This window comes from Eublepharis macularius, chromosome 15 (assembly GCF_028583425.1).
Source record: "Eublepharis macularius isolate TG4126 chromosome 15, MPM_Emac_v1.0, whole genome shotgun sequence".
Classification (NCBI taxonomy): domain Eukaryota; kingdom Metazoa; phylum Chordata; class Lepidosauria; order Squamata; family Eublepharidae; genus Eublepharis; species Eublepharis macularius.
Window position 1 is genome coordinate 18,830,020 of NC_072804.1, and position 15,519 is coordinate 18,845,538.

A 15,519-nucleotide genomic window follows, 5' to 3' on the forward strand; every position below is an offset into this window, starting at 1 on the left:
TTGGGTTTACCAGACTGGGACTCCATTTTACATGGGGTAAATGAAGGGTTGCCATCCTCCAGGTAGAGGCTAGAGTTCTCCCAGAATTATAACTAATCTCCAGTCTGCAGAGATCAGTTCATCTGGTGGAAATAGCAGCTTTGGGTAGGTAGCGTCTATGGAATTACATCCCTGCTGAGAGCTCTCTGCCCCCAAATATCCACACATTTCCCAACATGGAGTTGGGAATGCTAGGATGGAGCAGGGTTCACCAAAGTAACCCATGAGGAAGGTGCTCAGAGACCCACTGATGCCGAGAACAGAAATGTATGATTTCCCCGTTTTTTAAGAAAGAGGGGAAGAATGACATTTAATTGAGTCATACACAGAGACTTCTACATGAAGTAGCCCTCTCAGGTGCCATTGGGGAAGTGGGGGTGGGGGTGGGGGTGGGGGAGGTGATGCTCTTCTCCCCCCAAGAAAGTTAGAGTGTTGGCCTGGTAGATGAGTTACCTAGACTTTAGAAATGTTTATCAGAGAAACCACTAAATATAGAATAACTTGAAGCAAGAGAAGCTGTAGTATATTCAGTTCAAATACTGTGAGGCTCTATGACTTTGATGATAATGCCTGTGATATATCTTTGAGTACAATTTTAAACCTTTCTAGAACAATTGGATATTATTTCTGATATATGACAAATGCCACTGTCCTGAACGTTCCACTTCCCTGAAAATTCTTGCCATCTTTTAGTATTCGCAGATCCACAAAGTTGAGTTTCACTTCCTCAAACAAATATTTACTGCTCCTGCCTTCTCAAAATAAACACTACTTTCAATAGAGTTGCCAAGCCCCCCTGCCTGAAAAGCAGGGAGTCTGGGGTGCTGGTGGTTGGAGGGGGGTGGCAATCCTCTTCCTTTTATGTGATGTCCCTTTGGGTTTAAACCAGAAGCGACAGCGTTTCAGCAGGCTCAAAACACAGCCTCCTTGCTATGTTTGGGGCAGATGCTTAGAGAATTGGCCCTGCTGAGATGGTATGGCTTCCAGTTTAAACTGGAAGTGAAGTCCTTTGGCCCAGCAGCCTTGACTCTCAGTTAGTGGTAAAGGCTGGAGCTGAAACACCTCATTGAGGCCTGGCCAGCTTGGGATCCACCAAGTCAAATGCAAACCACCAGCTGTGTCTTGTTGTAGCTGCCTTTTGGGGTTTGCCATGTGCCAAGCAAACAATGCCTGGTGTACGGTGTTTGGCTTGGCGGGTCACCCTTTGTCCAGGGTTGTTTAATTGACATGGGAAGCTGTCTTTGTTGCTTTTTGGTGTTGCTAGTCGCTGACGGTCTTTTAACAAATATAAAAGATCCTTTCAGGAGGATCTGTTTTAGGAACCTTTGTCATCCACCCCCAGTTTATTTAAGATTCATATTCTGATTTTTCATCACATGATGTCTAGGACAGCTTGCAACAGATGAACACAATAGAATATACAAGGACTTGTGGGGGGCAACTCATTTTTTCCTCCCCTACCATGTCCTCTCTCCCTTCTCTGGCCATCCCGTAGCATCTCCCCCTTTTCCTGCTTCCTTCTCTCCTTCCCACCCAGTTTTCTCTACCCTCCTGTCTTTACCTTTTCCTCCTCCTGCTCCCTGACAGCCTCCCTGACACCCAGTTGTGTGGTGCCGGTGGAGCTGGGCTTAGTTACATGGCGAGGAACCTGAAAGGACTTGTGAGGGTACATCACTTTTCCCTGTATCCCCTTCCCCACAGAATTTCCTCTGTCCCTCCTCCCAGCAGCTTCTGTATGCTCACCTTTCCCTACATCCTTCTCTCCTTCAGACCCACTAAACAATATACCTTTTATTCACACCCCCATCTTCCCCTATATTTATTAATTTACTTCATGTATTTATTAATTTACTTAGTATACTACCTTTCTTCACAATGGAACCCCAAAGCAGTTTACATTCTCCTTGAAGCCATATTATTCTCACAATGACCCTGAGAGGTAGGTTAAGCTGGAAATGTACGACTGGATCAAAGTCACCCAGTGAGCTTCCACAGCAGAGTCGTGATTCGAATATGGGTCTCCCAGATCCTGCTCTGCAACTCTAACCACTCCACCACACTGCTTTCATGGGGTGGCTGCTATTGCGCAGTAGCAAGCAGCCAGGTCTGGGTGAGGGAAGTCCCGTACTTGTAAAATCTATTTTTTTTCAGGGTCATAAGAGAAACTTTGTAAAATGATTGAGGGGGTGGTGGAATCTGGTATTTCACATTAGAGATTAGTGGTTATTTGGTAACGCCTTCTAGTATGCCGCAGATACACTAAGGCCAAAAACAACATTTTCCCAGCAACTCTGAAAGTTGATTTGTTAGTATTGCGATGTTAGCAGCTGGAATAGCCGAGACGAGCCCGAGCCAAGCTCAGAAGCTAAGCAGGTTTGGCCATGGTTAGTATTTAATTGGGAGACTGCCAAGGAAGACCAGGGTTGCTATGCGGAAGAAGGCAATGGCAAACCACCTCTGCTTATCGTTTGCCTTGAAATCCCCATCAGGGGTCGCCATGAGTAGGTTGAGACTTGATGATACTTAATTTTTGTTTATTTGTGTGCTGTTGTCCAACAGTTGGAATTAAGGGGGCATTCACGGGCAGACCCACTCAAAGGACTGAAATCCTTCCATTGCAACCATCATTTCTGGAGAAATTTAACGTCATGCAATGAAGGAGGGGTGACATCATTGAACCAGCCAAGGCACAGGTTTTGGATCGCCTTTGTTGCTTTAGTGCTTTCCCTTCAAGTTGGCCATCATTAAGAGCAGCTGCTTTAATGTAATATTACACAGAAAATGGCTTCTCTGGGATTTCTGGCTTTTGTTGGCAAAAGATATGTTGGTGTTAATTGTAAACAGCTGAGCCCAGAACCCCCACAGATTGGAGGAAGAGGTCCACCTTCATGGGGCTGGTTTGTTCATATTTTCTACTCTTTAGAACTCCCTCATAAGTAAGCTCACTAGCTGTTCTTCAGGCAGCAGGTGAAGGCTTTTCCTGGCATTTGATACGGTGAGCTCATAATTTCTTAAATGCAGTCTGATTTGTTTTAGTATATTTTATCTATTTTTAATTATGTTTTCATTATATTTTTCTTTCAGTTTTTTTTCACATTCTTCTTTGATTGGTGCTTTGTAGGAGCAAATATATACCTAAGAAGTAATGATGAACCAGTAATTAACTTGTGTTGCCTGGTCAGCATGCTGTCTTTGATAGAAACAAAACTACACTGGGCTTTTGGTGGATTCCCAACAAAGTTTATTTTGTTCGTTTGATTTTAAACGTTTATATCATACCTTGCTCATTTAGGTAGCAATAAACCACCAAAGGGACCACGGTGTGGAAATTATAAAACAAAGTAGAGCATTCAGTTAGACTCTGTTATGTACAATAGAAGTATCAATGAGTAATCCACAGGCAAAAGGCACTTGTATACATAGAACAAGCACCGCAGAGTCTAACAAAGGTATCTAACAACTCTATAAAATCTAACAAGAGTATCTAACAACAGGCTTCCGGTTTAAATACCCATTTCTAGAAAGCAATTCTTTCATCAGGTTAAGTTTACAGGTTAGATATGAAGTGTTCTTCACAAAAAATGATGATGATTTCAGAGATGGTAGGAACCTAATCAATCAGTAATAAAAATAATAATCACACAGTGTCATTAGACTCATCTTTCAAAATTAGTTCAAAAACAACAATTGTTATAAGCACCTTACCATACCTACAAATAGTAATGTCCAAATTATATAGAGATTCTGAAATACAAATAGCCATGTATTAGTATTCTTTTGGGATCAGAACACGCAACTGGAATATCTAATGTTGTTAAATATTCTTGTTAAATTTTATAGAGTTGTTAGATACGTTTGTTAGACTCTTTGGTGCTTGTTCTATGTATTCAAGCTGCTTTTGCCTGTAGATTACTCATTGATACATCTGTTGTACATAATAGAGTCTAATTGAATGTTACACAGTGTTTGCTCCATTTAGATAGCAAGGCAGGTTCCAAATTGGAACAAAGTTGTTTTCAATCTCAGCACTTATAGGGTTCGATTTAACAAGGCATCCAACTCCTTAGAGCTCCCATGCTAGAACAGACTCCCTCGCCTTCTTCTTGAGGTTCATGCTAGAGGATTAATACACCAGAGCGCATGTGCAACAGATACAGAGTTGTTGGTAAAGTACAACAATTGGTAGGAATATGAGTAGAAATTTTCTTCATGTTTGGTTCATTCTGTTTTGAACTTTGCTGAGATTCTTTAATATCAGTATTCATAGGGCCCAAGTGATGTTTATATTTGTTTCTGTGGGAATTTCATTCCTACAAGTAACTATTTTTCTTACAATCTATTGAATGAAATTCTTAGGGATTGGACCCCCCCCCCATTCAAGGAATCCTGCCCCCCCCCCATTTTGAGGTTGATCGAAGACAGCCCCCCTAATCTAAAGACAATTAAAAATCTCACTTGCAGATTGAGTTACAGGGAAGGAGAGCACATCAAACAGCCGTGTGTTCAGGGGAACAAAGGAAGGTGGCTCATGGGGAACCGGGGCCTGCGTTCCCTCACCTGCATACTCTGTCTTTGAGATGAAACTGGCCCCTTTGCTGACACATGAATAGGTGGGTTTATGAATATATTTGTAGATGTGCAAAACTGTTTCTTCTAAGGGCTCTTTTTAGATGAGATAGTCGATCCAGGTCTCTCTCAAAATAGAAAGCTCTGATGTGGCCATGGATTTTTGTCCATGCCTTGTGTCGGCCTTGTGTGTTTCTTGTTAGCATGGATTTCAGTTTTTGTCATTTCCCCTGTGTAGACCACACAATCCATGCACACTGCTCCACAGTGAATAAACCTAAGAGGAATCAGTAACTAGCAAGTTCTCCAACAGAAGTCCCATTGAAATTAATAGAATCTGCTCAAGTCTTAGCTAGAGTAGAGATTAGAGTATACAGTTTTAGAGTGTTGAAAGCCATTTAAGAAAGACTTTGTTGCTAGAGTTGCAGTGAGATGTCATACTGTAGATATTTTTTTAAAAAAAGGGGTTTTCAATAAGGTTGCCAAACTCCAGATGGGGCCTGGAGAGCTCCCAGCTTTACAACTGATCTCCAGACGTCAGAGATAAGTTCCCCCGGAAAAATTGGCTGCTTTGTAAGGTGGACCGTATGGTATTATACCATGCTGAGGTCCCTCCCTGCCCCAAACCTCACCCTCTCCAGGATCCATCCCCCCAAATTTAGGAATTCCCCAACCTGGAGTTGGCAATCATAGTTTTCAAGGCTAGCAAACGCCCTCCCATTTTTAAAAATTGTTTACTATTATTTTATTGGTGCAAAACAGAATTTTTTAAAAAAGCAAACAGAAGGGGAAAAAACGTGTTGGCTACAAATACACTGTTGGCAAACCTATATGCAATACGTTCAAGTGTTGATAAGTTTATATGGTCTTCAATCCAGTGAATTACAAGAAATGGGCTTCTGTCTTTCTAATGTTGAAGTGTAAGCCTTTTAGTAACTTCAGTGGCACGGAGGGTCCATTTCCATTGACCGTTGGTTCGATTCCAAGAGACATGCAAATAGTTTGACAGTACATTAACATCCTCAAAAATAAATGAGTTTTCTAATATAAAATTAATATGGCTAATAACTTCCTCCCAAAAGGCTGAATGACGAAACATGTCTAAGCCTATGCTTAAGAGATGCATTTTGTGAATTACACCGCCAACAATTAGTCACTGTGCTTAAATCTTAGTAAAAAGACATTGTGGTGTCCAATATACCCTAATCATAATTTTTTGCTAAATAAGTCACAATGTAAGATCCATTGTAGCAACAGGTGTATGGCTTGAAGCCTTATCCCATTGCCTTAGCAAAATTTGACACTCCAGATTGTTATTCCATTCATCTGTAAGGCTCTATGTATCATATTGATTAACCAACCTCAAATATTTATATACAAATATTGAAGATTTAGCTTTCTGTATTGATTCCATAAGAATCTCTAAAAGTGGGAGAGATTCTGAAGCACTCCAAGTTGCCGGACCATATTTGGACACCAACAAATGTTACAATTGTAAATACTGCCATTCAGCAGAAGTTGGCAAATCATATTTAGACCTCAGTTGGAAAAATGACAAGAAATCATCATCATTACCTATGAATTGATCTCAAGTAGAAAATCCCCTATCTGTCCAAGCCTAACGAATTCTACTCAAAAAGTGGTTCCAAAAAAGAGGCCTCCAAAAGAGCCCAGGATGGATATTCCAATTGAGGGGAGGGATCCCAGTAATGTGTACATGCTAACAAATGTGCCTGATAATAAATACTAAGGTCTGGAAGACCAAATCCTTATCCATTAATTGAAAGTTTCATCCTCTCAAAAGAAAACTTGGGTAGTGTTGAACCCCACGTAAATTTCCAAAACAAAGTATTAATTTTATGAATATATCTACAAAGTGTATAAAAAGAGATTGCACATGTAACATATATAATTTGAAGTACAATATTCATTTTGAGTGTATTTACTTTACCCCATAATGACCGGTTTAGTGTTGCCCATCTATCCAAATCCAGGGATATATCCGAGATCCATTTATTAAAATTCAATGAAATAATATTCCCTGGGATCAAAATTCTAAGATAAGTAAGAGCAAACACCCCCCCCCCCAATTTTTATGGTTTTCTGTTGCTTCTTTAATTCTTAAAGTTTATTTTTCTAACTATGTGACCCTAGCCAATCAAGACAATCGCATGATAGCACAGTGGTTATGTGGTTTGAGAGAGAATCGGCAGCACCCTACTGGTTTGAATCCCACTGCTGCCTTGGGTCAGCCACTCCTCTCAGCCCCAGCTCCCCAGCTTTTTTGTGGGGATTATAATAACACTAACTTGTTCACCACTCTGAGTTGGGGCACTAATCTGTCTAGAAGAGCGGTATATAAGTGCAGTTGTTGTTGTTGTTGTTGTTGTTGTTGTTGTTGTTGTTGTTGTTTAGCCATTCAGATTTTCCTATGTGGTGATGTTACTGAGGGCAAATAAAGCAAAATGCTAAGTTTCTGAGGGTGAAAAGAGCATTTTTAAAATTTATTTTCATTATTTAAGCCATTGCTCCTTGTGTTGTGCTGCAACAGTTTTCTTGCTGCTGAACAAAGCATAGGAATAGGAAGCATTGGCCTCGTTGCCTCTGCCATAGAGATATTCTCTTGAATATGTTCATGTTCTTTTAATGCCATTTTGAAAAAAATACCAGTGGGGTGGCCCGTCACAGAGATGGTTGCAAAAACCACTCATCCACCCAGGTTTTTTTTATTATCATCACTTCTCATAGTGGATCTGCATCTGACGAAGAGAACTGTGATTCTCGAAAGCTTATGCTACAGTAAAGTTGGTTAGTTTTAAAGGTGCTACTGGACTCTTTTCCATAGTGGAACCAATTACCCTTTTCTCCTGCTGTAGTTTCTTGACAAGCAGGGTCTGCAGGCTTCTCAAACAATACAGAAACCTACAAAACCTGTTTACCTGATGCAAAAGTGGAATGAGTTCACATACCATAACCAGCACTTCATTATTCAAAATGTCTTTAGGTCTTGTGGGGAGGGGGACTATTTCTCCAGGCATTCCTGAATCACAAATCTGGTTTGGGGGTTGGGGGAGCAGAATAGTGGTTTTGTTTAATGTTAGTAATTCTTGCATATCCTTTTTGGTTCCCATAAATAAACTTTATAGTGATCAGCACTGTTAAAATTATAATAATAGCCTGTATGCACGGCTAAAATATATGTCCCCCCTGTGTGTTTATCTCTGTGCATCTCAGTATTGGACACGACACTGAAGATCATTTATGTTCCCTTTACCTTATAAAAAGGAGAGAGAGAAACACGCATCACTTTTATGCATTTATACAAACCATAGATCAAGTAAGGATTTTTTTTGGCAGATATGAGGAACTCTCAGCAATAAAAACTGAAGGTCAGGGAAGAATTTATTACTTTGTAAGACTTACATTCTGTGCAATAAAAAATAAGTGAAAATGAAGTTATCTCACCCACTTCCACCACCCCGATGCAAGTTGCAGAAAGTTTTACAATCAATCCAGGCAAGGAAGGAGTTAAAAAGCTACTGGTTAGTTTGAGAAATGTTCTTTTTTAGTTTTCTTTCTTTCTCTTTTCTTCCCCCTGGCCTAGTCAGAGTTGCCACGTGATCCTCTGAATGCCTGCCAGACTCTTTCTTGTTGATCCTCTAGAGACCATCTGTGCTGGGGGCATTGATTAGAGTGTGTCTGCCGGGATTACATCTTTTCTGTTGCCATGCCAACTAATCAGCTGATTTTGGTTACCACAGAAACAAAATGTCAGAGCTCACCGTACGGTAACATGAATTCAGCACAACAGAAAATGTTTTCTTAATTGGAGACCTTTTCATTTTGGATTCCATGAGATAGGCAGCGAGGGAGGGGGGGAGGCCAGCCTCAAATAAGATTTTAATGTTAATTGTATCGATTAGAAAGAAATAATTTGGTTTGTTCGATAAATAAGAAAGTTAAGTGTATTTATATAGCGTATTTGTTAGCTGCTATGATCTGAGGAGCAGAATTAGGCTTTCCAGGGGATCCCCTGCCCCCATCCTCCGCCCCCTGACGCCTCTCACTTGGACGGCGGGAAGAAGAAAGGTGCAGGAACACGGTGGCAAGGGCGAAGGATGCTCCCACTTGCTCCAGAGCGCTCCCCGCACGCGCCTTCATTGCACCAGGAATGATGTACTTCCTGGTGCGATGTGAGGCACTCTAGAGCATATGCGCACAAAGCACACATGTGAGGTAAGTGCTCCCCCCACAACCCCCATCCCCCCGTTTGGCCCCCCCAGGGACCTGGAAACTCTAAGCACACTAGTTTAGATCTGTGATAACTTTTGAACTTGTATTATAGGCTTTAAAAACTGCCCTGCATTGTCATTCTAAATGTGGGAAGGATCCAGCCACGGAGTCCCAAGGAGTTCAGTGAAAGGTTGCCACGTTCTTTCCCGTTTAATCTGTGGTGGTGGCTGGTGAAGTATGGGGCAGAAGACTGCACAGCCAGAGACCAAGATGACAGCCAGTGCAGGAGATGGCCCTATCTATGCAGGTGCAGAGGGAGTGAATTCCTTTTACGGCACCTTGTTTTTCCCACTTCTAATATGACAGACATCCCTTCCGTTTGGATGGCGCTCAGCAACAGTGTGGCACTGTACGTACCTCACAAGCCTGCCATAAAGTCAGTTACACACTCTCTCACACACTCACACGTCATACTAAGCATATCACACCTAGTAGTTGCTATCCAGTCCTGATCCTTTTAAAAAGCTGTCTACACTCATGGCCTTCACCACATGTTATGGTAATGATTTCCATAAGTTAACTGCATGTAAATATGTAGGTCAGTGAAATGTCTTGCCCAAGTGCAAATGATAAGTTAAAGTCAAATGAGGCTTTTTAAAAATTTTTAAAAAAAGTGATGACAGCTACAGGGAAAAGTACGCTTTCTTGTTAAAAACCTGTTGCCTTTTCCTACATTCCTAGACTTAACCACATCTTCTTTAATGCAACCATTTGATCACATGAACATGCATGTTAATAGGGCCCGGACTGTGAATAGATCGGCTCAGTCACTTAGGAAGGGAATCTGCACACGGGAACATCAGGCACAAAATAAACGCGAGTTTGCTTGTCATCACTAGAAGGCAAAAAGCAAGCAAGAGGAGAAGGAAACGTTAAGTATAATAGCTCACCTGGTATCCCATGACTGACAAATGTGAACATCTTTCTAGAGTAGGCATTCCAGACCCAAGTTTAGCACTGATGTATTCCAGTCTAATTACACAGAAACACGGAGCTGAAAGGGACCCCAAGGGTAATGTACTCTAATCCCCTGTATAATGCAAGAAATTCACAGCTACCCCCCTCCCACCCTCACCCCCAGTGGCCCCTTCTGTATACACAAAGAAAGGCAAAAACCCCTCAGGGTCCCTGGCCAGTCTGGCCTGCAGGAAAATGCCTTCATGACCTTAAAGCGGGATCTGCATTATCTTGTGCATGTAAGGAAGGGCCACGATAGCTGAGCACTGGCTCGTCCCTTCATACCCTCCCCCAAACTGCCTAGATTCATATTGAGTTATAGACTCATAATTGCTGTCCGGTGGCCACCCAGCCTCTTCTTTAAAACCTCCAAAGAAGGAGAGCCCACCACCTTCCCAGGAAGCCTGTTCCACCGAGGAACTGCTCTGTCAGGGAGTTCTAGCCAAAAACTCTATTGATTCAATTTTAACTTGTTGGTTCTGGTCTGACCTTCTGGAGCAACTCCACTCCTTCCTGTATGTGACAGCCCTTCAAATACTCTTAAGTCGCCTCCTCTCCAGGCTAAACATGCCCAGCTCCTCCAGCCTTGCCTCATAAGATGTGGTCTCCAGACCCTTCGCCATCTTTTTTGCCCTCCTTTGGAAACGCTTCAGCTTGTCAACGTTCTTCTTAAACTGTGGTGCCCAAAGCTGAACACAATACTGCAAGTGAGGTCTAACCAGAGCAGAGTAAAGTAACACCATCACTTTGTGTGATCTGGACACTATGCTTCTGTTGATACAGCCCAAAATCGCATTTTCCCTTTTAGCTTTAGGAAGGTTGCTATGTCATGGTGCCTCTAGATCATACCCTGGGAAGTTTCTGACATTCTGAATTGTTCTAATATCAGTTTAAAGCCATGTTGTGACAATAAATTTCAAAAATTGCTTAACGTGTTTTGTAAAAATGTACTTTATTTAGCCTCGAGTGAATCAACTGTCAACCGGTTTTGGAGTTCTTTGCAGTGTGCTTGGGATTTCACCATTCTGAATCATTTGTGGTCATCTGCAAACTCAGTATGAGCCAGCCTTTGGGAAACAATCCTAAGCAGGTCTACTCAGAAGAAGGTTCCATGGTTTTCCTATCTCTTTACTGATGGATCTCTTGAAAGGAATTCCTTACTGTACAGCCCTCCTATCTGAGTAAAAAGCCCTCTTGAATAATTCAGTTTTGCATCATTTGTGGGAGACCAGGAGAATGGGAGCTTTCCTAACCTCCTCAGGTAGACCATTCTATAAAGTGGTGGCCACCACAGAGAATGCACATGTACAGAGAGCTGTTGATTTTGCCCATGTGCAAGGTGGCATCTGCAGAATCCCCCATTCTGATGAGCAAAGCTGTTGTGGTCTAATATAGGGAGAGAGGCGGTCCCGTAGATATGTTCAACCAAGGCCATGACGAACTTCGTAGGCGATAGCCAATACCTTGAATTGGGCTCCGTGGTTGATAGGTTTTACATACATTTTGAGTATTTTGTTAACCAGTCCTGAGATTCTTGGGTGGATGAGATGGGTATATATTTTAAAAATCAAGTAGCATCATTATTAGAATACAACACAAGAGCCCAAAACAAAATTATTGGAAGGCCTTGAAGCCAAGTTTATGTTAATTTTGTCATCATAGTCTGCCAGTGAGAATTGCGGTTTTCTTCCCCACTGAGAAGAGGCTGAATAGGTTCACCATCTTTTAGTTATTGTCACATAATTGACTTTCAGATGCTGCTTTAAGATCGGCAATTCCTGATTCACCAATATGCAAAACACAAAGAAAGGTCTTCATTGGAAGAAAATTCCTCAGTCACCAAGATTACTTCTGGTCATCTCTTAGTCATTTTCCCTACCTATTTTTTCTGCTCTGGTGAGCAACTGTGAGTCCCTCCATTTCAAAAGGAACAGTGCTCCAAATGTAAATTGCTGTGTAAGTAGGGCAGCAAAGCGTAAGGGTGAGGGATCCCCTCCCAAGCTCCTGTTGCTCTCCAAACAGAAGCTGAGGGAGAATTTAAATCCTGATGGCATCATAAGCATAATGATGTCACTTATGAGGAAAATCCGGAAGTGATAGGTAGCTCTGGGAATCCCTTGAAACTCTATGATCCTCGGCATTCCCTGGAAGTGACATCACCTCCCCAAAGTCTCCCCACCCCAATCCTCCCATGGGTTGCCAGGCTGAGCCTGGTTGCCTTACCCGTGACTGTGGCACCAAGGAGGAGGATATTCTGGCTCACTGACTCTATGGAGAACAATCACCGCTAAGGCAGTTGCACCTCTGTCCCAAAAAGAGAAGAACAGCATGTCCCAAACTGGATAGAAACACCTGTTTAACAACTCAGCACTTCTCTTTCACTGACAAAAAGAGACACGCCTGTAACTTCTCCATTTTCATAACAGAGATCCTAGCCAAAGTTTCACCCTTCCACTCTGCCATGGGTTGATACATTGCTAAGGGTTTTATTACGGCTGTTCTGTGCTGTATTCAGCTGCTTGGCTCTGTTGATTTAAAAGCCATGGTGTCGTATGGGTCTTTGTTAAAGATATTCTCATGGGTGTAGGTTGACTGCTTAAGTTGGTGGCTTTCCCAAAAGTTTTCTGCTGCATTGTGGCTACAAAACAAAACAGAAACAGGACATGTTAGGAAGAGGTGCCAGTGTCTCTGCCTACAGACTTGGTTAGCACCAGCGAGAAAAGTTTCGATGCACTCTGGAGGAATGAGTACCGGGATACCAGAATAGCACAAGCTTGGTTTCCAATTTGATTCTGGAAATTCAGTGATGTCTACTGGTTGGGCACAGGGTGGGGTCTGTAGTACCCCCAGAATTACTACTGATCTCCAGACTGGAGAGATCAATTTCCCTGGAGGAAATGGCGGCTTCAAAGAGTGGAGTCTATGTCATCACATCCCTGATGACCTCCCCCCCCACAAGCTCCGCCCCCAAATCTCCAGGAATTTCCCAAGCCAGAGTTGGCTACCCTAGCTGGCCAAGGAAAGCTCTACCCCAGGAGCAAAATAGGAAACAAGTGGCACAACGCATTGTGTAGTGCTTGCTGTGAGCGACAGTATCTGTTGAAAACTTGGTAGAATAAGGAGTCGGACACAGTTAACTATGCACAGGTAACACTGCCTGTGGTGATATTAGGAAATGTTGGGGGGGAAATATTAGGAAAATTGCCCTGCAGCAGTTCAAAATGCTTTCAAGGAGGCAAGTGTAAGGTTCCCAGACAGTGACATCTGGCTACTGACCACACCTGCATTTTTTCCACTTCCACCTCCATCGCTTTATCGCGCATTGAGACCTGTAGTTGATGTCACTGCAGCCTATTAAAGAATTGGATGGTGTGCTGCGTGGTGGCTTAGCGTTTATGGGCGTGCATTGATGTGCATCTGCATTGGAAACCAGGAACACCACCTGCCCACCCGCTCATTCAGCAAGAAGTTGAAAATGAGTAGATGAAATTGGGGCTAGTTTCAGGTAGGTTGCCATGTCGGTCCGCAGTAGAGCAGCAGGATTTGAGTCCAGTGGCGCCCTTTGAGACCCACAAGATTTTCTTGACTCCAGTCCTGCTGTGAAATTGGAGCTGTGATTTACCAGGAACAAATACCAGCAAAAAACAACATCCCTAGTTGGTAGAATCAGTTCGCAAGTTTGCACGGTATTGGGGTACAGTCGGACTTTACCTTTTTCCTGCATTTGTAAGTCTGAAGGCAGAGCTTGCGTTTAATTTTCATTTATCATGTGTGATGTCTGCTGGCAGGAATGTGTTTTGAATTTTAATTGCTAGGAACCAGTTCTGAAGGCAGTTTTTATGTGAAAAGTGCAATTAAAACGGAGCAACCAAACTGCTGTGGTTGGAAGCCCTCCTTGAAAAAACAGGAGGATTGCAACCCCCTCCCAACCTGCAAGATAAGCCTGCCAGGAAGTCCTTTCCTGTGGCCTCCCTATTCTTTGTTTTGCCACTGACTGGACACCACCAGTGTAAAAGCTATTGTTGACCTCTATTGTAGGCATTCCTCTAGCTATCTTCAGCTGTAAAGGACTTTCCCATCACCCAACCGTGTGCCTCACGGTGGGCCTGCTTAGCTGCAGAGTAGGGTTGCCAGCTCTCAATTGGAGGATTCTTGGAGCCTGGGGGATTGAAGCCTGGGCAAGGTGGGGATTGGGGAGGCGGGGGATTGCAGCAAGATATCGTGCCTCAGAGCCAAGCCACAAGTGACGCCTGACACAGGTTGGGCGCTTGTCAGCTTCCCTCAAGTTTTGATGGGAAATGTAGGCGTCCTGGTCTCGCAGCTGTAATGGAGAGCCAAGCTGTAAAACCAGGACGCCTACATTTCCCATCAAAACTTGAGGGAAGCTGACAAGTGTCCAACCTGTGTCAGGCGTCACTTGTAGCTTGGCTCTCAGACTCCACAATCCAAAGCAGCCAGTTTCTGCAGGGAGACTGATCTCTGTTGTCTGGAGATCACTTGTAATTCCAGGAGATCTGACTCCAGCCCTCACCTGGAGGCTGGCAAAAGTCTTCTCGTCAAGGAATTGTCTTTCTGCATAAGCACTACAGGCTTGTAACAGATCTTTTTGTGACTTTTCCTTGGGTCTTTCACATAATGCAGGGGCTTCTGTACAGCAGCCAGCAAACTACTGGCAGATTAGATAGATAGATAGATAGATAGATAGATAGATAGATAGATAGATAGATAGATAGATAGATAGATAGATAGATAGATAGATAGATAGATAGATAGATAGATAGATAGATAGATAGATAGATAGATAGATAGATAGATAGATAGATAGATAGATAGATAGATAGATAGATAGATAGATAGATAGATAATCAGGGGATGGAAGAGTTCTTCACTGCCGAAGACAAAAGGGATACATAAAGTATTAAGCAGGGAATTACCGGGGGGGGGATCTTATTTTCCCTATTTCCTCTGTTCCTTCCCTGAAAGGACCCATAAGTTTCCCCCTTTTCCTGCTTCCTTCTTCCCATCCACTCGCCAACTCACCTTTGCCTACCCCGTCTTCCTCTTTCTCTCCCTCTCTTTAATGGCAGCTTCTACCCAGGAAAGCTCTGGCCAAACAAAATACCTTGCAGCGGGTGGGGAGGGGGGCGAACACAAAACTCTGCAGAGAGTCCTGTATCCCACTTGATAGTTTGAAGTTTCCCTCTGTGCTTCCTGTACTTTTAATCCATTATTTTTTGGAGTTTTTAATTATTTTTTTAAACAACAATGTTGTTGGTGCCTTTTAAAAAAAATCCTTGCAAGTTTCCTTAGCAGATGAACTGACGTAACTGACCAGCCTTCAGCCACTCAACTGACGAAACTGATGCGTTTCCCGAGAAAGCCCACCCAGAAATTAGTTTTTTTTTCTAGTGCAGAAAAAATTAAACAGCCACCACTTCAGTTTGACTCCCTCAAGTGTGGATCCACGCTTTGCAGATCAAATATCCGGAAAAATCGGTGGAAGAGTTCATGCAGAAAACATCTCTGTGCCGCTTAGCCGGTAGCTTCAATTGTGATGCTCTTCCTAGTCCCATGTTCTATTTCCAAGTCAGAGCAAAACTTGAGACCGGGCCAGGGGGAGAAAGTTCTTTGGAACATTTTTCATTCCTCACAAGTAGCTGTCGT

General features: G+C 42.8%; 1 protein-coding gene across 4 annotated transcripts in view; it reads left to right on the forward strand.

Annotated features, from left to right (window-relative positions):
• Positions 1 to 15,519, forward strand: part of LDB2 (LIM domain binding 2) — a 343,322-nt gene that overhangs the window by 257,258 nt on the left and 70,545 nt on the right. The gene's annotated exons all lie outside the window — the stretch shown is intronic.